At 47.7% G+C, this 22773-nt stretch overlaps 12 non-coding genes across 12 annotated transcripts; all 12 read right to left on the bottom strand.

The window, feature by feature from the left end:
* Positions 1–411: 411 nt before the first annotated feature.
* LOC127980735 (U5 spliceosomal RNA) lies at positions 412–526 on the bottom strand. The gene has a single exon (XR_008159744.1). It is a non-coding gene; the product is annotated as a U5 spliceosomal RNA (small nuclear RNA).
* A 3054-nt stretch (positions 527–3580) lies between these two features.
* LOC127979976 (U5 spliceosomal RNA) lies at positions 3581–3695 on the bottom strand. The gene has a single exon (XR_008159019.1). It is a non-coding gene; the product is annotated as a U5 spliceosomal RNA (small nuclear RNA).
* Positions 3696–5069: 1374 nt separating this feature from the next.
* Positions 5070–5184, bottom strand: LOC127980736 (U5 spliceosomal RNA). The gene has a single exon (XR_008159745.1). It is a non-coding gene; the product is annotated as a U5 spliceosomal RNA (small nuclear RNA).
* A 1916-nt stretch (positions 5185–7100) lies between these two features.
* LOC127980737 (U5 spliceosomal RNA) lies at positions 7101–7215 on the bottom strand. The gene has a single exon (XR_008159746.1). It is a non-coding gene; the product is annotated as a U5 spliceosomal RNA (small nuclear RNA).
* A 1381-nt stretch (positions 7216–8596) lies between these two features.
* Positions 8597–8711, bottom strand: LOC127980738 (U5 spliceosomal RNA). Its single transcript, XR_008159747.1, has one exon. It is a non-coding gene; the product is annotated as a U5 spliceosomal RNA (small nuclear RNA).
* A 1377-nt stretch (positions 8712–10088) lies between these two features.
* Positions 10089–10203, bottom strand: LOC127980740 (U5 spliceosomal RNA). The gene has a single exon (XR_008159749.1). It is a non-coding gene; the product is annotated as a U5 spliceosomal RNA (small nuclear RNA).
* Positions 10204–12123: 1920 nt separating this feature from the next.
* On the bottom strand, positions 12124–12238 carry LOC127980741 (U5 spliceosomal RNA). The gene has a single exon (XR_008159750.1). It is a non-coding gene; the product is annotated as a U5 spliceosomal RNA (small nuclear RNA).
* Positions 12239–13610: 1372 nt separating this feature from the next.
* On the bottom strand, positions 13611–13725 carry LOC127981004 (U5 spliceosomal RNA). The gene has a single exon (XR_008159999.1). It is a non-coding gene; the product is annotated as a U5 spliceosomal RNA (small nuclear RNA).
* A 1926-nt stretch (positions 13726–15651) lies between these two features.
* On the bottom strand, positions 15652–15766 carry LOC127980743 (U5 spliceosomal RNA). Its single transcript, XR_008159751.1, has one exon. It is a non-coding gene; the product is annotated as a U5 spliceosomal RNA (small nuclear RNA).
* A 1921-nt stretch (positions 15767–17687) lies between these two features.
* LOC127980744 (U5 spliceosomal RNA) lies at positions 17688–17802 on the bottom strand. The gene has a single exon (XR_008159752.1). It is a non-coding gene; the product is annotated as a U5 spliceosomal RNA (small nuclear RNA).
* A 1924-nt stretch (positions 17803–19726) lies between these two features.
* Positions 19727–19841, bottom strand: LOC127980745 (U5 spliceosomal RNA). Its single transcript, XR_008159753.1, has one exon. It is a non-coding gene; the product is annotated as a U5 spliceosomal RNA (small nuclear RNA).
* Positions 19842–21763: 1922 nt separating this feature from the next.
* LOC127980746 (U5 spliceosomal RNA) lies at positions 21764–21878 on the bottom strand. Its single transcript, XR_008159754.1, has one exon. It is a non-coding gene; the product is annotated as a U5 spliceosomal RNA (small nuclear RNA).
* Between the last annotated feature and the right edge of the window lie 895 nt (positions 21879–22773).

A 22773-nucleotide genomic window follows, 5' to 3' on the forward strand; every position in this document is an offset into this window, starting at 1 on the left:
AGGCACAGGTCACAGAGGGAGTTCTGCTTCGACGTCAGCCCGAGCCAAAGGACATGCGTTGGCCGGGAATCGAATCCGGGTCAACTGCTTGGAAGGCAGCTATGCTCACCACTATACCACCAACGCAGTCAGCAGTCAGCAACTTGCGCCGTCACTAAGAAGGCTCGAAGTGCACGAGTCGCCGATAGGGCTAGAGGAGCAGATGAGATCTTTGTTTGGACCCGTCACTAAAGAGAGCCTTCAAGAATTTGCATCCCGTCACGTACAAGAAAGCGCTGCCTTCCCATCCGGCTAAATAAACACGAAGTGGTCAAACGCAGAGAGTGCCTATTCAGACGATGACCTGTGGCAAGCCCTTTCGCAGCATGCTGCCGGACGGTCAAACTGATTCTGCTCTTGACATTTCGATGTAGCTCTGCTGTGAGCAGAGCACCCAAAAATACAGGTCACTCGCAAAAGTTCCCCTCCACGGAAATCTTTAGTAAAAGGCGAAAGATTTATGCGACAATGAAGAGAAACTCGAGCTGTGTCTCCAAACCCTCGGGCCTGTGCGCTGCCTCTGTTAAACTACTACGCTCGCCAAGGGTCATCAAGGGTGACAATGCCTGCCCACATGTGTTTCGTCAGCACCCCCCCTCCCCCTACTCCAAAAGGGAGGAGTAAAACTCAAAAAAGTCCCCTCGGTCCACCAATAACCAAAAGCCCAATCAAGGCAATCTCTTTCTCAAGCCTCTATCTGAAAAGTTGGATAAAATCTTATATGAAAAAAAAAGTCTTTTAAAGAAATCCCTTATTCCGAGGTCACCGTAGCCACCAGATCCAGTCTGTATCCGCTTCAGTCACCCGGATCCAGTCCGTATCCAGAGAAGATGGTGGATCAACACCTAGAAAGGACCTCTATGGCCCAGAAACACAGCGGAGACCGTGACAACTAGATGAGCCGCAGATACAAATCCCCTGTAAAGACCACCTGGACAAGACCACAGGAAACAGATGATTCTTCTGCACAGTCTGACATTCCTGCAGCCTGGAGCTGATCTACCTGTTTCGTCTGACAATGGGAGAACTGTCTCCCCGACTGAGCCTGGTTTCTCACCGGGTTTTTTCTCCATCCTTTCACCGATCGAGTTTTGGTTTCTTGCCTCTGTCGCTTCTGGCAGGCGGAGCTGGGGACACTTCATGTACAGCGATATCGTTGACTTGATTGCAAATTATTGCACAGATACTATTTAAACTGAACTTAGCTGAATGATGTCATCAAAGAGTTCAATAACGAAATGCCTTTAACTGTCATTTTGCTTTTTGACGCACTGTGTTCCTAATTAATGTTGTTCAGTTGCATTGACGCAATACTTTTTGTTTAAAGCGCAATTTAAAAAAAAAAAAAAAAAAAAAAAGAGTCCAAACAATGACCCCTGCTACGGGTAGTGTTCCAAGTGTTATGCGACTTCAGCTAATGATGGGTCCATCAGAAATTTTACGGTGCTAGGGCTGGGTCTGCGTCAGAAGAAGCCATGCATTGTTTAGTTATGTCAGTGCAGTGCCGTCAGTTGGGGGAGAAACGGCAGCATGCACGGCTCCTCGTTAGTATAGTGGACAGTATCTCCGCCTGTCACGCCGAAGACCGGGGTTCGATTCCCCGACGGGGAGAGCTGGTTCTTTTCGTCTTCAGAATGATCCATCCAAAATGTTTGGTTGGAGTCGCAGGTCACAGAAGGAGTTCTGCTTCGACGTCAGCCCGAGCCAAAGGACATGCGTTGGCCGGGAATCGAACCCGGGTCAACTGCTTGGAAGGCAGCTATGCTCACCACTATAACACCAACGCAGGCGGAAGTCAGTAGCTTTATTGACGCACTGTGTTCCTAATAAATGTTGTTCAGTTGCATTGACACAATACTTTTTGTTTAAAGCGCAATTAAAAAAAAAAAAAAAAAAGAGTCCAAACAATGACCCCTGCTACGGGTAGTGTTGCAAGTGTTATGCGACTTCAGCTAATGATGGGTCCATCCGAAATTATTCCATCCAAAAGTTTTGGGTGGAGGCACAGGTCACAGAGGGAGTTCTGCTTCGACGTCAGCCCGAGCCAAAGGACATGCGTTGGCCGGGAATCGAATCCGGGTCAACTGCTTGGAAGGCAGCTATGCTCACCACTATACCACCAACGCAGTCAGCAGTCAGCAACTTGCGCCGTCACTAAGAAGGCTCGAAGTGCACGAGTCGCCGATAGGGCTAGAGGAGCAGATGAGATCTTTGTTTGGACCCGTCACTAAAGAGAGCCTTCAAGAATTTGCATCCCGTCACGTACAAGAAAGCGCTGCCTTCCCATCCGGCTAAATAAACACGAAGTGGTCAAACGCAGAGAGTGCCTATAATAACCAAAAGCCCAATCAAGGCAATCTCTTTCTCATGCCTCTATCTGAAAAGTTGGATAAAATCTTATATGAAAAAAAAAGTCTTTTAAAGAAATCCCTTATTCCGAGGTCACCGTAGCCACCAGATCCAGTCTGTATCCGCTTCAGTCACCCGGATCCAGTCCGTATCCAGAGAAGATGGTGGATCAACACCTAGAAAGGACCTCTATGGCCCAGAAACACAGCGGAGACCGTGACAACTAGATGAGCCGCAGATACAAATCCCCTGTAAAGACCACCTGGACAAGACCACAGGAAACAGATGATTCTTCTGCACAGTCTGACATTCCTGCAGCCTGGAGCTGATCTACCTGTTTCGTCTGACAATGGGAGAACTGTCTCCCCGACTGAGCCTGGTTTCTCACCGGGTTTTTTCTCCATCCTTTCACCGATCGAGTTTTGGTTTCTTGCCTCTGTCGCTTCTGGCAGGCGGATCTGGGGACACTTCATGTACAGCGATATCGTTGACTTGATTGCAAATTATTGCACAGATACTATTTAAACTGAACTTAGCTGAATGATGTCATCAAAGAGTTCAATAACGAAATGCCTTTAACTGTCATTTTGCTTTTTGACGCACTGTGTTCCTAATAAATGTTGTTCAGTTGCATTGACACAATACTTTTTGTTTAAAGCGCAATTAAAAAAAAAAAAGAGTCCAAACAATGACCCCTGCTACGGGTAGTGTTGCAAGTGTTATGCGACTTCAGCTAATGATGGGTCCATCCGAAATTATTACATCCAAAAGTTTTGGGTGGAGGCACAGGTCACAGAGGGAGTTCTGCTTCGACGTCAGCCCAAGCCAAAGGACATGCGTTGGCCGGGAATCGAATCCGGGTCAACTGCTTGGAAGGCAGCTATGCTCACCACTATACCACCAACGCAGTCAGCAGTCAGCAACTTGCGCCGTCACTAAGAAGGCTCGAAGTGCACGAGTCACCGATAGGGCTAGAGGAGCAGATGAGATCTTTGTTTGGACCCGTCACTAAAGAGAGCCTTCAAGAATTTGCATCCCGTCACGTACAAGAAAGCGCTGCCTTCCCATCCGGCTAAATAAACACGAAGTGGTCAAACGCAGAGAGTGCCTATTCAGACGATGACCTGTGGCAAGCCCTTTCGCAGCATGCTGCCGGACGGTCAAACTGATTCTGCTCTTGACATTTCGATGTAGCTCTGCTGTGAGCAGAGCACCCAAAAATACAGGTCACTCGCAAAAGTTCCCCTCCACGGAAATCTTTAGTAAAAGGCGAAAGATTTATGCGATAATGAAGAGAAACTCGAGCTGTGTCTCCAAACCCTCGGGCCTGTGCGCTGCCTCTGTTAAACTACTACGCTCGCCAAGGGTCATCAAGGGTGACAATGCCTGCCCACATGTGTTTCGTCAGCACCCCCCCCCCTACTCCAAAAGGGAGGAGTAAAACTCAAAAAAGTCCCCTCGGTCCACCAATAACCAAAAGCCCAATCAAGGCAATCTCTTTCTCAAGCCTCTATCTGAAAAGTTGGATAAAATCTTATATGAAAAAAAAAGTCTTTTAAAGAAATCCCTTATTCCGAGGTCACCGTAGCCACCAGATCCAGTCTGTATCCGCTTCAGTCACCCGGATCCAGTCCGTATCCAGAGAAGATGGTGGATCAACACCTAGAAAGGACCTCTATGGCCCAGAAACACAGCGGAGACCGTGACAACTAGATGAGCCGCAGATACAAATCCCCTGTAAAGACCACCTGGACAAGACCACAGGAAACAGATGATTCTTCTGCACAGTCTGACATTCCTGCAGCCTGGAGCTGATCTACCTGTTTCGTCTGACAATGGGAGAACTGTCTCCCCGACTGAGCCTGGTTTCTCACCGGGTTTTTTCTCCATCCTTTCACCGATCGAGTTTTGGTTTCTTGCCTCTGTCGCTTCTGGCAGGCGGAGCTGGGGACACTTCATGTACAGCGATATCGTTGACTTGATTGCAAATTATTGCACAGATACTATTTAAACTGAACTTAGCTGAATGATGTCATCAAAGAGTTCAATAACGAAATGCCTTTAACTGTCATTTTGCTTTTTGACGCACTGTGTTCCTAATAAATGTTGTTCAGTTGCATTGACACAATACTTTTTGTTTAAAGCGCAATTAAAAAAAAAAAAAAAGAGTCCAAACAATGACCCCTGCTACGGGTAGTGTTGCAAGTGTTATGCGACTTCAGCTAATGATGGGTCCATCCGAAATTATTCCATCCAAAAGTTTTGGGTGGAGGCACAGGTCACAGAGGGAGTTCTGCTTCGACGTCAGCCCGAGCCAAAGGACATGCGTTGGCCGGGAATCGAATCCGGGTCAACTGCTTGGAAGGCAGCTATGCTCACCACTATACCACCAACGCAGTCAGCAGTCAGCAACTTGCGCCGTCACTAAGAAGGCTCGAAGTGCACGAGTCGCCGATAGGGCTAGAGGAGCAGATGAGATCTTTGTTTGGACCCGTCACTAAAGAGAGCCTTCAAGAATTTGCATCCCGTCACGTACAAGAAAGCGCTGCCTTCCCATCCGGCTAAATAAACACGAAGTGGTCAAACGCAGAGAGTGCCTATTCAGACGATGACCTGTGGCAAGCCCTTTCGCAGCATGCTGCCGGACGGTCAAACTGATTCTGCTCTTGACATTTCGATGTAGCTCTGCTGTGAGCAGAGCACCCAAAAATACAGGTCACTCGCAAAAGTTCCCCTCCACGGAAATCTTTAGTAAAAGGCGAAAGATTTATGCGACAATGAAGAGAAACTCGAGCTGTGTCTCCAAACCCTCGGGCCTGTGCGCTGCCTCTGTTAAACTACTACGCTCGCCAAGGGTCATCAAGGGTGACAATGCCTGCCCACATGTGTTTCGTCAGCACCCCCCCCCCCCTACTCCAAAAGGGAGGAGTAAAACTCAAAAAAGTCCCCTCGGTCCACCAATAACCAAAAGCCCAATCAAGGCAATCTCTTTCTCAAGCCTCTATCTGAAAAGTTGGATAAAATCTTATATGAAAAAAAAAGTCTTTTAAAGAAATCCCTTATTCCGAGGTCACCGTAGCCACCAGATCCAGTCTGTATCCGCTTCAGTCACCCGGATCCAGTCCGTATCCAGAGAAGATGGTGGATCAACACCTAGAAAGGACCTCTATGGCCCAGAAACACAGCGGAGACCGTGACAACTAGATGAGCCGCAGATACAAATCCCCTGTAAAGACCACCTGGACAAGACCACAGGAAACAGATGATTCTTCTGCACAGTCTGACATTCCTGCAGCCTGGAGCTGATCTACCTGTTTCGTCTGACAATGGGAGAACTGTCTCCCCGACTGAGCCTGGTTTCTCACCGGGTTTTTTCTCCATCCTTTCACCGATCGAGTTTTGGTTTCTTGCCTCTGTCGCTTCTGGCAGGCGGAGCTGGGGACACTTCATGTACAGCGATATCGTTGACTTGATTGCAAATTATTGCACAGATACTATTTAAACTGAACTTAGCTGAATGATGTCATCAAAGAGTTCAATAACGAAATGCCTTTAACTGTCATTTTGCTTTTTGACGCACTGTGTTCCTAATTAATGTTGTTCAGTTGCATTGACGCAATACTTTTTGTTTAAAGCGCAATTTAAAAAAAAAAAAAAAAAAAAAAGAGTCCAAACAATGACCCCTGCTACGGGTAGTGTTCCAAGTGTTATGCGACTTCAGCTAATGATGGGTCCATCAGAAATTTTACGGTGCTAGGGCTGGGTCTGCGTCAGAAGAAGCCATGCATTGTTTAGTTATGTCAGTGCAGTGCCGTCAGTTGGGGGAGAAACGGCAGCATGCACGGCTCCTCGTTAGTATAGTGGACAGTATCTCCGCCTGTCACGCCGAAGACCGGGGTTCGATTCCCCGACGGGGAGAGCTGGTTCTTTTCGTCTTCAGAATGATCCATCCAAAATGTTTGGTTGGAGTCGCAGGTCACAGAAGGAGTTCTGCTTCGACGTCAGCCCGAGCCAAAGGACATGCGTTGGCCGGGAATCGAACCCGGGTCAACTGCTTGGAAGGCAGCTATGCTCACCACTATAACACCAACGCAGGCGGAAGTCAGTAGCTTTATTGACGCACTGTGTTCCTAATAAATGTTGTTCAGTTGCATTGACACAATACTTTTTGTTTAAAGCGCAATTAAAAAAAAAAAAGAGTCCAAACAATGACCCCTGCTACGGGTAGTGTTGCAAGTGTTATGCGACTTCAGCTAATGATGGGTCCATCCGAAATTATTCCATCCAAAAGTTTTGGGTGGAGGCACAGGTCACAGAGGGAGTTCTGCTTCGACGTCAGCCCGAGCCAAAGGACATGCGTTGGCCGGGAATCGAATCCGGGTCAACTGCTTGGAAGGCAGCTATGCTCACCACTATACCACCAACGCAGTCAGCAGTCAGCAACTTGCGCCGTCACTAAGAAGGCTCGAAGTGCACGAGTCGCCGATAGGGCTAGAGGAGCAGATGAGATCTTTGTTTGGACCCGTCACTAAAGAGAGCCTTCAAGAATTTGCATCCCGTCACGTACAAGAAAGCGCTGCCTTCCCATCCGGCTAAATAAACACGAAGTGGTCAAACGCAGAGAGTGCCTATTCAGACGATGACCTGTGGCAAGCCCTTTCGCAGCATGCTGCCGGACGGTCAAACTGATTCTGCTCTTGACATTTCGATGTAGCTCTGCTGTGAGCAGAGCACCCAAAAATACAGGTCACTCGCAAAAGTTCCCCTCCACGGAAATCTTTAGTAAAAGGCGAAAGATTTATGCGACAATGAAGAGAAACTCGAGCTGTGTCTCCAAACCCTCGGGCCTGTGCGCTGCCTCTGTTAAACTACTACGCTCGCCAAGGGTCATCAAGGGTGACAATGCCTGCCCACATGTGTTTCGTCAGCACCCCCCCCCCCCCCCCCTTACTCCAAAAGGGAGGAGTAAAACTCAAAAAAGTCCCCTCGGTCCACCAATAACCAAAAGCCCAATCAAGGCAATCTCTTTCTCAAGCCTCTATCTGAAAAGTTGGATAAAATCTTATATGAAAAAAAAGTCTTTTAAAGAAATCCCTTATTCCGAGGTCACCGTAGCCACCAGATCCAGTCTGTATCCGCTTCAGTCACCCGGATCCAGTCCGTATCCAGAGAAGATGGTGGATCAACACCTAGAAAGGACCTCTATGGCCCAGAAACACAGCGGAGACCGTGACAACTAGATGAGCCGCAGATACAAATCCCCTGTAAAGACCACCTGGACAAGACCACAGGAAACAGATGATTCTTCTGCACAGTCTGACATTCCTGCAGCCTGGAGCTGATCTACCTGTTTCGTCTGACAATGGGAGAACTGTCTCCCCGACTGAGCCTGGTTTCTCACCGGGTTTTTTCTCCATCCTTTCACCGATCGAGTTTTGGTTTCTTGCCTCTGTCGCTTCTGGCAGGCGGAGCTGGGGACACTTCATGTACAGCGATATCGTTGACTTGATTGCAAATTATTGCACAGATACTATTTAAACTGAACTTAGCTGAATGATGTCATCAAAGAGTTCAATAACGAAATGCCTTTAACTGTCATTTTGCTTTTTGACGCACTGTGTTCCTAATAAATGTTGTTCAGTTGCATTGACACAATACTTTTTGTTTAAAGCGCAATTAAAAAAAAAAAAAAAGAGTCCAAACAATGACCCCTGCTACGGGTAGTGTTGCAAGTGTTATGCGACTTCAGCTAATGATGGGTCCATCCGAAATTATTCCATCCAAAAGTTTTGGGTGGAGGCACAGGTCACAGAGGGAGTTCTGCTTCGACGTCAGCCCGAGCCAAAGGACATGCGTTGGCCGGGAATCGAATCCGGGTCAACTGCTTGGAAGGCAGCTATGCTCACCACTATACCACCAACGCAGTCAGCAGTCAGCAACTTGCGCCGTCACTAAGAAGGCTCGAAGTGCACGAGTCGCCGATAGGGCTAGAGGAGTAGATGAGATCTTTGTTTGGACCCGTCACTAAAGAGAGCCTTCAAGAATTTGCATCCCGTCACGTACAAGAAAGCGCTGCCTTCCCATCCGGCTAAATAAACACGAAGTGGTCAAACGCAGAGAGTGCCTATTCAGACGATGACCTGTGGCAAGCCCTTTCGCAGCATGCTGCCGGACGGTCAAACTGATTCTGCTCTTGACATTTCGATGTAGCTCTGCTGTGAGCAGAGCACCCAAAAATACAGGTCACTCGCAAAAGTTCCCCTCCACGGAAATCTTTAGTAAAAGGCGAAAGATTTATGCGACAATGAAGAGAAACTCGAGCTGTGTCTCCAAACCCTCGGGCCTGTGCGCTGCCTCTGTTAAACTACTACGCTCGCCAAGGGTCATCAAGGGTGACAATGCCTGCCCACATGTGTTTCGTCAGCACCCCCCCCCCCCCTACTCCAAAAGGCAGGAGTAAAACTCAAAAAAGTCCCCTCGGTCCACCAATAACCAAAAGCCCAATCAAGGCAATCTCTTTCTCAAGCCTCTATCTGAAAAGTTGGATAAAATCTTATATGAAAAAAAAAGTCTTTTAAAGAAATCCCTTATTCCGAGGTCACCGTAGCCACCAGATCCAGTCTGTATCCGCTTCAGTCACCCGGATCCAATCCGTATCCAGAGAAGATGGTGGATCAACACCTAGAAAGGACCTCTATGGCCCAGAAACACAGCGGAGACCGTGACAACTAGATGAGCCGCAGATACAAATCCCCTGTAAAGACCACCTGGACAAGACCACAGGAAACAGATGATTTTTCTGCACAGTCTGACATTCCTGCAGCCTGGAGCTGATCTACCTGTTTCGTCTGACAATGGGAGAACTGTCTCCCCGACTGAGCCTGGTTTCTCACCGGGTTTTTTCTCCATCCTTTCACCGATCGAGTTTTGGTTTCTTGCCTCTGTCGCTTCTGGCAGGCGGAGCTGGGGACACTTCATGTACAGCGATATCGTTGACTTGATTGCAAATTATTGCACAGATACTATTTAAACTGAACTTAGCTGAATGATGTCATCAAAGAGTTCAATAACGAAATGTCTTTAACTGTCATTTTGCTTTTTGACGCACTGTGTTCCTAATAAATGTTGTTCAGTTGCATTGACACAATACTTTTTGTTTAAAGCGCAATAAAAAAAAAAAAAAAAGAGTCCAAACAATGACCCCTGCTACGGGTAGTGTTGCAAGTGTTATGCGACTTCAGCTAATGATGGGTCCATCCGAAATTATTCCATCCAAAAGTTTTGGGTGGAGGCACAGGTCACAGAGGGAGTTCTGCTTCGACGTCAGCCCGAGCCAAAGGACATGCGTTGGCCGGGAATCGAATCCGGGTCAACTGCTTGGAAGGCAGCTATGCTCACCACTATACCACCAACGCAGTCAGCAGTCAGCAACTTGCGCCGTCACTAAGAAGGCTCGAAGTGCACGAGTCGCCGATAGGGCTAGAGGAGCAGATGAGATCTTTGTTTGGACCCGTCACTAAAGAGAGCCTTCAAGAATTTGCATCCCGTCACGTACAAGAAAGCGCTGCCTTCCCATCCGGCTAAATAAACACGAAGTGGTCAAACGCAGAGAGTGCCTATTCAGACGATGACCTGTGGCAAGCCCTTTCGCAGCATGCTGCCGGACGGTCAAACTGATTCTGCTCTTGACATTTCGATGTAGCTCTGCTGTGAGCAGAGCACCCAAAAATACAGGTCACTCGCAAAAGTTCCCCTCCACGGAAATCTTTAGTAAAAGGCGAAAGATTTATGCGACAATGAAGAGAAACTCGAGCTGTGTCTCCAAACCCTCGGGCCTGTGCGCTGCCTCTGTTAAACTACTACGCTCGCCAAGGGTCATCAAGGGTGACAATGCCTGCCCACATGTGTTTCGTCAGCACCCCCCCCCCCTACTCCAAAAGGGAGGAGTAAAACTCAAAAAAGTCCCCTCGGTCCACCAATAACCAAAAGCCCAATCAAGGCAATCTCTTTCTCAAGCCTCTATCTGAAAAGTTGGATAAAATCTTATATGAAAAAAAAAGTCTTTTAAAGAAATCCCTTATTCCGAGGTCACCGTAGCCACCAGATCCAGTCTGTATCCGCTTCAGTCACCCGGATCCAGTCCGTATCCAGAGAAGATGGTGGATCAACACCTAGAAAGGACCTCTATGGCCCAGAAACACAGCGGAGACCGTGACAACTAGATGAGCCGCAGATACAAATCCCCTGTAAAGACCACCTGGACAAGACCACAGGAAACAGATGATTCTTCTGCACAGTCTGACATTCCTGCAGCCTGGAGCTGATCTACCTGTTTCGTCTGACAATGGGAGAACTGTCTCCCCGACTGAGCCTGGTTTCTCACCGGGTTTTTTCTCCATCCTTTCACCGATCGAGTTTTGGTTTCTTGCCTCTGTCGCTTCTGGCAGGCGGAGCTGGGGACACTTCATGTACAGCGATATCGTTGACTTGATTGCAAATTATTGCACAGATACTATTTAAACTGAACTTAGCTGAATGATGTCATCAAAGAGTTCAATAACGAAATGCCTTTAACTGTCATTTTGCTTTTTGACGCACTGTGTTCCTAATTAATGTTGTTCAGTTGCATTGACGCAATACTTTTTGTTTAAAGCGCAATTTAAAAAAAAAAAAAAAAAAAAAAGAGTCCAAACAATGACCCCTGCTACGGGTAGTGTTCCAAGTGTTATGCGACTTCAGCTAATGATGGGTCCATCAGAAATTTTACGGTGCTAGGGCTGGGTCTGCGTCAGAAGAAGCCATGCATTGTTTAGTTATGTCAGTGCAGTGCCGTCAGTTGGGGGAGAAACGGCAGCATGCACGGCTCCTCGTTAGTATAGTGGACAGTATCTCCGCCTGTCACGCCGAAGACCGGGGTTCGATTCCCCGACGGGGAGAGCTGGTTCTTTTCGTCTTCAGAATGATCCATCCAAAATGTTTGGTTGGAGTCGCAGGTCACAGAAGGAGTTCTGCTTCGACGTCAGCCCGAGCCAAAGGACATGCGTTGGCCGGGAATCGAACCCGGGTCAACTGCTTGGAAGGCAGCTATGCTCACCACTATAACACCAACGCAGGCGGAAGTCAGTAGCTTTATTGACGCACTGTGTTCCTAATAAATGTTGTTCAGTTGCATTGACACAATACTTTTTGTTTAAAGCGCAATTAAAAAAAAAAAAAAAAAGAGTCCAAACAATGACCCCTGCTACGGGTAGTGTTGCAAGTGTTATGCGACTTCAGCTAATGATGGGTCCATCCGAAATTATTCCATCCAAAAGTTTTGGGTGGAGGCACAGGTCACAGAGGGAGTTCTGCTTCGACGTCAGCCCGAGCCAAAGGACATGCGTTGGCCGGGAATCGAATCCGGGTCAACTGCTTGGAAGGCAGCTATGCTCACCACTATACCACCAACGAAGTCAGCAATCAGCAACTTGCGCCGTCACTAAGAAGGCTCGAAGTGCACGAGTCGCCGATAGGGCTAGAGGAGCAGATGAGATCTTTCTTTGGACCCGTCACTAAAGAGAGCCTTCAAGAATTTGCATCCCGTCACGTACAAGAAAGCGCTGCCTTCCCATCCGGCTAAATAAACACGAAGTGGTCAAACGCAGAGAGTGCCTATTCAGACAATGACCTGTGGCAAGCCCTTTCGCAGCATGCTGCCGGACGGTCAAACTGATTCTGCTCTTGACATTTCAATGTAGCTCTGCTGTGAGCAGAGCACCCAAAAATACAGGTCACTCGCAAAAGTTCCCCTCCACGGAAATCTTTAGTAAAAGGCGAAAGATTTATGCGACAATGAAGAGAAACTCGAGCTGTGTCTCCAAACCCTCGGGCCTGTGCGCTGCCTCTGTTAAACTACTACGCTCGCCAAGGGTCATCAAGGGTGACAATGCCTGCCCACATGTGTTTCGTCAGCACCCCCCCCCCCTATTCCAAAAGGGAGGAGTAAAACTCAAAAAAGTCCCCTCGGTCCACCAATAACCAAAAGCCCAATCAAGGCAATCTCTTTCTCATGCCTCTATCTGAAAAGTTGGATAAAATCTTATATGAAAAAAAAAGTCTTTTAAAGAAATCCCTTATTCCGAGGTCACCGTAGCCACCAGATCCAGTCTGTATCCGCTTCAGTCACCCGGATCCAGTCCGTATCCAGAGAAGATGGTGGATCAACACCTAGAAAGGACCTCTATGGCCCAGAAACACAGCGGAGACCGTGACAACTAGATGAGCCGCAGATACAAATCCCCTGTAAAGACCACCTGGACAAGACCACAGGAAACAGATGATTCTTCTGCACAGTCTGACATTCCTGCAGCCTGGAGCTGATCTACCTGTTTCGTCTGACAATGGGAGAACTGTCTCCCCGACTGAGCCTGGTTTCTCACCGGGTTTTTTCTCCATCCTTTCACTGATCGAGTTTTGGTTTCTTGCCTCTGTCGCTTCTGGCAGGCGGAGCTGGGGACACTTCATGTACAGCGATATCGTTGACTTGATTGCAAATTATAGCACAGATACTATTTAAACTGAACTTAGCTGAATGATGTCATCAAAGAGTTCAATAACGAAATGCCTTTAACTGTCATTTTGCTTTTTGACGCACTGTGTTCCTAATAAATGTTGTTCAGTTGCATTGACACAATACTTTTTGTTTAAAGCGCAATTAAAAAAAAAAAAGAGTCCAAACAATGACCCCTGCTACGGGTAGTGTTGCAAGTGTTATGCGACTTCAGCTAATGATGGGTCCATCCGAAATTATTACATCCAAAAGTTTTGGGTGGAGGCACAGGTCACAGAGGGAGTTCTGCTTCGACGTCAGCCCGAGCCAAAGGACATGCGTTGGCCGGGAATCGAATCCGGGTCAACTGCTTGGAAGGCAGCTATGCTCACCACTATACCACCAACGCAGTCAGCAGTCAGCAACTTGCGCCGTCACTAAGAAGGCTCGAAGTGCACGAGTCGCCGATAGGGCTAGAGGAGCAGATGAGATCTTTGTTTGGACCCGTCACTAAAGAGAGCCTTCAAGAATTTGCATCCCGTCACGTACAAGAAAGCGCTGCCTTCCCATCCGGCTAAATAAACACGAAGTGGTCAAACGCAGAGAGTGCCTATTCAGACGATGACCTGTGGCAAGCCCTTTCGCAGCATGCTGCCGGACGGTCAAACTGATTCTGCTCTTGACATTTCGATGTAGCTCTGCTGTGAGCAGAGCACCCAAAAATACAGGTCACTCGCAAAAGTTCCCCTCCACAGAAATCTTTAGTAAAAGGCGAAAGATTTATGCGACAATGAAGAGAAACTCGAGCTGTGTCTCCAAACCCTCGGGCCTGTGCGCTGCCTCTGTTAAACTACTACGCTCGCCAAGGGTCATCAAGGGTGACAATGCCTGCCCACATGTGTTTCGTCAGCACCCCCCCCCCCCCCCCTACTCCAAAAGGGAGGAGTAAAACTCAAAAAAGTCCCCTCGGTCCACCAATAACCAAAAGCCCAATCAAGGCAATCTCTTTCTCAAGCCTCTATCTGAAAAGTTGGATAAAATCTTATATGAAAAAAAAAGTCTTTTAAAGAAATCCCTTATTCCGAGGTCACCGTAGCCACCAGATCCAGTCTGTATCCGCTTCAGTCACCCGGATCCAGTCCGTATCCAGAGAAGATGGTGGATCAACACCTAGAAAGGACCTCTATGGCCCAGAAACACAGCGGAGACCGTGACAACTAGATGAGCCGCAGATACAAATCCCCTGTAAAGACCACCTGGACAAGACCACAGGAAACAGATGATTCTTCTGCACAGTCTGACATTCCTGCAGCCTGGAGCTGATCTACCTGTTTCGTCTGACAATGGGAGAACTGTCTCCCCGACTGAGCCTGGTTTCTCACCGGGTTTTTTCTCCATCCTTTCACCGATCGAGTTTTGGTTTCTTGCCTCTGTCGCTTCTGGCAGGCGGAGCTGGGGACACTTCATGTACAGCGATATCGTTGACTTGATTGCAAATTATTGCACAGATACTATTTAAACTGAACTTAGCTGAATGATGTCATCAAAGAGTTCAATAACGAAATGCCTTTAACTGTCATTTTGCTTTTTGACGCACTGTGTTCCTAATTAATGTTGTTCAGTTGCATTGACGCAATACTTTTTGTTTAAAGCGCAATTTAAAAAAAAAAAAAAAAAAAAAAAGAGTCCAAACAATGACCCCTGCTACGGGTAGTGTTCCAAGTGTTATGCGACTTCAGCTAATGATGGGTCCATCAGAAATTTTACGGTGCTAGGGCTGGGTCTGCGTCAGAAGAAGCCATGCATTGTTTAGTTATGTCAGTGCAGTGCCGTCAGTTGGGGGAGAAACGGCAGCATGCACAGCTCCTCGTTAGTATAGTGGACAGTATCTCCGCCTGTCACGCCGAAGACCGGGGTTCGATTCCCCGACGGGGAGAGCTGGTTCTTTTCGTCTTCAGAATGATCCATCCAAAATGTTTGGTTGGAGTCGCAGGTCACAGAAGGAGTTCTGCTTCGACGTCAGCCCGAGCCAAAGGACATGCGTTGGCCGGGAATCGAACCCGGGTCAACTGCTTGGAAGGCAGCTATGCTCACCACTATAACACCAACGCAGGCGGAAGTCAGTAGCTTTATTGACGCACTGTGTTCCTAATAAATGTTGTTCAGTTGCATTGACACAATACTTTTTGTTTAAAGCGCAATTAAAAAAAAAAAAAAAAAGAGTCCAAACAATGACCCCTGCTACGGGTAGTGTTGCAAGTGTTATGCGACTTCAGCTAATGATGGGTCCATCCGAAATTATTCCATCCAAAAGTTTTGGGTGGAGGCACAGGTCACAGAGGGAGTTCTGCTTCGACGTCAGCCCGAGCCAAAGGACATGCGTTGGCCGGGAATCGAATCCGGGTCAACTGCTTGGAAGGCAGCTATGCTCACCACTATACCACCAACGCAGTCAGCAGTCAGCAACTTGCGCCGTCACTAAGAAGGCTCGAAGTGCACGAGTCGCCGATAGGGCTAGAGGAGCAGATGAGATCTTTGTTTGGACCCGTCACTAAAGAGAGCCTTCAAGAATTTGCATCCCGTCACGTACAAGAAAGCGCTGCCTTCCCATCCGGCTAAATAAACACGAAGTGGTCAAACGCAGAGAGTGCCTATTCAGACGATGACCTGTGGCAAGCCCTTTCGCAGCATGCTGCCGGACGGTCAAACTGATTCTGCTCTTGACATTTCGATGTAGCTCTGCTGTGAGCAGAGCACCCAAAAATACAGGTCACTCGCAAAAGTTCCCCTCCACGGAAATCTTTAGTAAAAGGCGAAAGATTTATGCGACAATGAAGAGAAACTCGAGCTGTGTCTCCAAACCCTCGGGCCTGTGCGCTGCCTCTGTTAAACTACTACGCTCGCCAAGGGTCATCAAGGGTGACAATGCCTGCCCACATGTGTTTCGTCAGCACCCCCCCCCCCTACTCCAAAAGGGAGGAGTAAAACTCAAAAAAGTCCCCTCGGTCCACCAATAACCAAAAGCCCAATCAAGGCAATCTCTTTCTCAAGCCTCTATCTGAAAAGTTGGATAAAATCTTATATGAAAAAAAAAGTCTTTTAAAGAAATCCCTTATTCCGAGGTCACCGTAGCCACCAGATCCAGTCTGTATCCGCTTCAGTCACCCGGATCCAGTCCGTATCCAGAGAAGATGGTGGATCAACACCTAGAAAGGACCTCTATGGCCCAGAAACACAGCGGAGACCGTGACAACTAGATGAGCCGCAGATACAAATCCCCTGTAAAGACCACCTGGACAAGACCACAGGAAACAGATGATTCTTCTGCACAGTCTGACATTCCTGCAGCCTGGAGCTGATCTACCTGTTTCGTCTGACAATGGGAGAACTGTCTCCCCGACTGAGCCTGGTTTCTCACCGGGTTTTTTCTCCATCCTTTCACCGATCGAGTTTTGGTTTCTTGCCTCTGTCGCTTCTGGCAGGCGGAGCTGGGGACACTTCATGTACAGCGATATCGTTGACTTGATTGCAAATTATTGCACAGATACTATTTAAACTGAACTTAGCTGAATGATGTCATCAAAGAGTTCAATAACGAAATGCCTTTAACTGTCATTTTGCTTTTTGACGCACTGTGTTCCTAATTAATGTTGTTCAGTTGCATTGACGCAATACTTTTTGTTTAAAGCGCAATTTAAAAAAAAAAAAAAAAAAAAAAAGAGTCCAAACAATGACCCCTGCTACGGGTAGTGTTCCAAGTGTTATGCGACTTCAGCTAATGATGGGTCCATCAGAAATTTTACGGTGCTAGGGCTGGGTCTGCGTCAGAAGAAGCCATGCATTGTTTAGTTATGTCAGTGCAGTGCCGTCAGTTGGGGGAGAAACGGCAGCATGCACGGCTCCTCGTTAGTATAGTGGACAGTATCTCCGCCTGTCACGCCGAAGACCGGGGTTCGATTCCCCGACGGGGAGAGCTGGTTCTTTTCGTCTTCAGAATGATCCATCCAAAATGTTTGGTTGGAGTCGCAGGTCACAGAAGGAGTTCTGCTTCGACGTCAGCCCGAGCCAAAGGACATGCGTTGGCCGGGAATCGAACCCGGGTCAACTGCTTGGAAGGCAGCTATGCTCACCACTATAACACCAACGCAGGCGGAAGTCAGTAGCTTTATTGACGCACTGTGTTCCTAATAAATGTTGTTCAGTTGCATTGACACAATACTTTTTGTTTAAAGCGCAATTAAAAAAAAAAAAAAAAAGAGTCCAAACAATGACCCCTGCTACGGGTAGTGTTGCAAGTGTTATGCGACTTCAGCTAATGATGGGTCCATCCGAAATTATTCCATCCAAAAGTTTTGGGTGGAGGCACAGGTCACAGAGGGAGTTCTGCTTCGACGTCAGCCCGAGCCAAAGGACATGCGTTGGCCGGGAATCGAATCCGGGTCAACTGCTTGGAAGGCAGCTATGCTCACCACTATACCACCAACGCAGTCAGCAGTCAGCAACTTGCGCCGTCACTAAGAAGGCTCGAAGTGCACGAGTCGCCGATAGGGCTAGAGGAGCAGATGAGATCTTTGTTTGGACCCGTCACTAAAGAGAGCCTTCAAGAATTTGCATCCCGTCACGTACAAGAAAGCGCTGCCTTCCCATCCGGCTAAATAAACACGAAGTGGTCAAACGCAGAGAGTGCCTATTCAGACGATGACCTGTGGCAAGCCCTTTCGCAGCATGCTGCCGGACGGTCAAACTGATTCTGCTCTTGACATTTCGATGTAGCTCTGCTGTGAGCAGAGCACCCAAAAATACAGGTCACTCGCAAAAGTTCCCCTCCACGGAAATCTTTAGTAAAAGGCGAAAGATTTATGCGACAATGAAGAGAAACTCGAGCTGTGTCTCCAAACCCTCGGGCCTGTGCGCTGCCTCTGTTAAACTACTACGCTCGCCAAGGGTCATCAAGGGTGACAATGCCTGCCCACATGTGTTTCGTCAGCACCCCCCCCCCCCCCCTACTCCAAAAGGGAGGAGTAAAACTCAAAAAAGTCCCCTCGGTCCACCAATAACCAAAAGCCCAATCAAGGCAATCTCTTTCTCAAGCCTCTATCTGAAAAGTTGGATAAAATCTTATATGAAAAAAAAAGTCTTTTAAAGAAATCCCTTATTCCGAGGTCACCGTAGCCACCAGATCCAGTCTGTATCCGCTTCAGTCACCCGGATCCAGTCCGTATCCAGAGAAGATGGTGGATCAACACCTAGAAAGGACCTCTATGGCCCAGAAACACAGCGGAGACCGTGACAACTAGATGAGCCGCAGATACAAATCCCCTGTAAAGACCACCTGGACAAGACCACAGGAAACAGATGATTCTTCTGCACAGTCTGACATTCCTGCAGCCTGGAGCTGATCTACCTGTTTCGTCTGACAATGGGAGAACTGTCTCCCCGACTGAGCCTGGTTTCTCACCGGGTTTTTTCTCCATCCTTTCACCGATCGAGTTTTGGTTTCTTGCCTCTGTCGCTTCTGGCAGGCGGAGCTGGGGACACTTCATGTACAGCGATATCGTTGACTTGATTGCAAATTATTGCACAGATACTATTTAAACTGAACTTAGCTGAATGATGTCATCAAAGAGTTCAATAACGAAATGCCTTTAACTGTCATTTTGCTTTTTGACGCACTGTGTTCCTAATTAATGTTGTTCAGTTGCATTGACGCAATACTTTTTGTTTAAAGCGCAATTTAAAAAAAAAAAAAAAAAAAAAAGAGTCCAAACAATGACCCCTGCTACGGGTAGTGTTCCAAGTGTTATGCGACTTCAGCTAATGATGGGTCCATCAGAAATTTTACGGTGCTAGGGCTGGGTCTGCGTCAGAAGAAGCCATGCATTGTTTAGTTATGTCAGTGCAGTGCCGTCAGTTGGGGGAGAAACGGCAGCATGCACGGCTCCTCGTTAGTATAGTGGACAGTATCTCCGCCTGTCACGCCGAAGACCGGGGTTCGATTCCCCGACGGGGAGAGCTGGTTCTTTTCGTCTTCAGAATGATCCATCCAAAATGTTTGGTTGGAGTCGCAGGTCACAGAAGGAGTTCTGCTTCGACGTCAGCCCGAGCCAAAGGACATGCGTTGGCCGGGAATCGAACCCGGGTCAACTGCTTGGAAGGCAGCTATGCTCACCACTATAACACCAACGCAGGCGGAAGTCAGTAGCTTTATTGACGCACTGTGTTCCTAATAAATGTTGTTCAGTTGCATTGACACAATACTTTTTGTTTAAAGCGCAATTAAAAAAAAAAAAAAAAAGAGTCCAAACAATGACCCCTGCTACGGGTAGTGTTGCAAGTGTTATGCGACTTCAGCTAATGATGGGTCCATCCGAAATTATTCCATCCAAAAGTTTTGGGTGGAGGCACAGGTCACAGAGGGAGTTCTGCTTCGACGTCAGCCCGAGCCAAAGGACATGCGTTGGCCGGGAATCGAATCCGGGTCAACTGCTTGGAAGGCAGCTATGCTCACCACTATACCACCAACGCAGTCAGCAGTCAGCAACTTGCGCCGTCACTAAGAAGGCTCGAAGTGCACGAGTCGCCGATAGGGCTAGAGGAGCAGATGAGATCTTTGTTTGGACCCGTCACTAAAGAGAGCCTTCAAGAATTTGCATCCCGTCACGTACAAGAAAGCGCTGCCTTCCCATCCGGCTAAATAAACACGAAGTGGTCAAACGCAGAGAGTGCCTATTCAGACGATGACCTGTGGCAAGCCCTTTCGCAGCATGCTGCCGGACGGTCAAACTGATTCTGCTCTTGACATTTCGATGTAGCTCTGCTGTGAGCAGAGCACCCAAAAATACAGGTCACTCGCAAAAGTTCCCCTCCACGGAAATCTTTAGTAAAAGGCGAAAGATTTATGCGACAATGAAGAGAAACTCGAGCTGTGTCTCCAAACCCTCGGGCCTGTGCGCTGCCTCTGTTAAACTACTACGCTCGCCAAGGGTCATCAAGGGTGACAATGCCTGCCCACATGTGTTTCGTCAGCACCCCCCCCCCCCCTACTCCAAAAGGGAGGAGTAAAACTCAAAAAAGTCCCCTCGGTCCACCAATAACCAAAAGCCCAATCAAGGCAATCTCTTTCTCAAGCCTCTATCTGAAAAGTTGGATAAAATCTTATATGAAAAAAAAAGTCTTTTAAAGAAATCCCTTATTCCGAGGTCACCGTAGCCACCAGATCCAGTCTGTATCCGCTTCAGTCACCCGGATCCAGTCCGTATCCAGAGAAGATGGTGGATCAACACCTAGAAAGGACCTCTATGGCCCAGAAACACAGCGGAGACCGTGACAACTAGATGAGCCGCAGATACAAATCCCCTGTAAAGACCACCTGGACAAGACCACAGGAAACAGATGATTCTTCTGCACAGTCTGACATTCCTGCAGCCTGGAGCTGATCTACCTGTTTCGTCTGACAATGGGAGAACTGTCTCCCCGACTGAGCCTGGTTTCTCACCGGGTTTTTTCTCCATCCTTTCACCGATCGAGTTTTGGTTTCTTGCCTCTGTCGCTTCTGGCAGGCGGAGCTGGGGACACTTCATGTACAGCGATATCGTTGACTTGATTGCAAATTATTGCACAGATACTATTTAAACTGAACTTAGCTGAATGATGTCATCAAAGAGTTCAATAACGAAATGCCTTTAACTGTCATTTTGCTTTTTGACGCACTGTGTTCCTAATTAATGTTGTTCAGTTGCATTGACGCAATACTTTTTGTTTAAAGCGCAATTTAAAAAAAAAAAAAAAAAAAAAAGAGTCCAAACAATGACCCCTGCTACGGGTAGTGTTCCAAGTGTTATGCGACTTCAGCTAATGATGGGTCCATCAGAAATTTTACGGTGCTAGGGCTGGGTCTGCGTCAGAAGAAGCCATGCATTGTTTAGTTATGTCAGTGCAGTGCCGTCAGTTGGGGGAGAAACGGCAGCATGCACGGCTCCTCGTTAGTATAGTGGACAGTATCTCCGCCTGTCACGCCGAAGACCGGGGTTCGATTCCCCGACGGGGAGAGCTGGTTCTTTTCGTCTTCAGAATGATCCATCCAAAATGTTTGGTTGGAGTCGCAGGTCACAGAAGGAGTTCTGCTTCGACGTCAGCCCGAGCCAAAGGACATGCGTTGGCCGGGAATCGAACCCGGGTCAACTGCTTGGAAGGCAGCTATGCTCACCACTATAACACCAACGCAGGCGGAAGTCAGTAGCTTTATTGACGCACTGTGTTCCTAATAAATGTTGTTCAGTTGCATTGACACAATACTTTTTGTTTAAAGCGCAATTAAAAAAAAAAAAAAAAAGAGTCCAAACAATGACCCCTGCTACGGGTAGTGTTGCAAGTGTTATGCGACTTCAGCTAATGATGGGTCCATCCGAAATTATTCCATCCAAAAGTTTTGGGTGGAGGCACAGGTCACAGAGGGAGTTCTGCTTCGACGTCAGCCCGAGCCAAAGGACATGCGTTGGCCGGGAATCGAATCCGGGTCAACTGCTTGGAAGGCAGCTATGCTCACCACTATACCACCAACGCAGTCAGCAGTCAGCAACTTGCGCCGTCACTAAGAAGGCTCGAAGTGCACGAGTCGCCGATAGGGCTAGAGGAGCAGATGAGATCTTTGTTTGGACCCGTCACTAAAGAGAGCCTTCAAGAATTTGCATCCCGTCACGTACAAGAAAGCGCTGCCTTCCCATCCGGCTAAATAAACACGAAGTGGTCAAACGCAGAGAGTGCCTATTCAGACGATGACCTGTGGCAAGCCCTTTCGCAGCATGCTGCCGGACGGTCAAACTGATTCTGCTCTTGACATTTCGATGTAGCTCTGCTGTGAGCAGAGCACCCAAAAATACAGGTCACTCGCAAAAGTTCCCCTCCACGGAAATCTTTAGTAAAAGGCGAAAGATTTATGCGACAATGAAGAGAAACTCGAGCTGTGTCTCCAAACCCTCGGGCCTGTGCGCTGCCTCTGTTAAACTACTACGCTCGCCAAGGGTCATCAAGGGTGACAATGCCTGCCCACATGTGTTTCGTCAGCACCCCCCCTCCCCCTACTCCAAAAGGGAGGAGTAAAACTCAAAAAAGTCCCCTCGGTCCACCAATAACCAAAAGCCCAATCAAGGCAATCTCTTTCTCAAGCCTCTATCTGAAAAGTTGGATAAAATCTTATATGAAAAAAAAAGTCTTTTAAAGAAATCCCTTATTCCGAGGTCACCGTAGCCACCAGATCCAGTCTGTATCCGCTTCAGTCACCCGGATCCAGTCCGTATCCAGAGAAGATGGTGGATCAACACCTAGAAAGGACCTCTATGGCCCAGAAACACAGCGGAGACCGTGACAACTAGATGAGCCGCAGATACAAATCCCCTGTAAAGACCACCTGGACAAGACCACAGGAAACAGATGATTCTTCTGCACAGTCTGACATTCCTGCAGCCTGGAGCTGATCTACCTGTTTCGTCTGACAATGGGAGAACTGTCTCCCCGACTGAGCCTGGTTTCTCACCGGGTTTTTTCTCCATCCTTTCACCGATCGAGTTTTGGTTTCTTGCCTCTGTCGCTTCTGGCAGGCGGAGCTGGGGACACTTCATGTACAGCGATATCGTTGACTTGATTGCAAATTATTGCACAGATACTATTTAAACTGAACTTAGCTGAATGATGTCATCAAAGAGTTCAATAACGAAATGCCTTTAACTGTCATTTTGCTTTTTGACGCACTGTGTTCCTAATTAATGTTGTTCAGTTGCATTGACGCAATACTTTTTGTTTAAAGCGCAATTTAAAAAAAAAAAAAAAAAAAAAAAGAGTCCAAACAATGACCCCTGCTA

This window comes from Carassius gibelio, chromosome B19 (assembly GCF_023724105.1).
Source record: "Carassius gibelio isolate Cgi1373 ecotype wild population from Czech Republic chromosome B19, carGib1.2-hapl.c, whole genome shotgun sequence".
Classification (NCBI taxonomy): Eukaryota; Metazoa; Chordata; class Actinopteri; order Cypriniformes; family Cyprinidae; genus Carassius; species Carassius gibelio.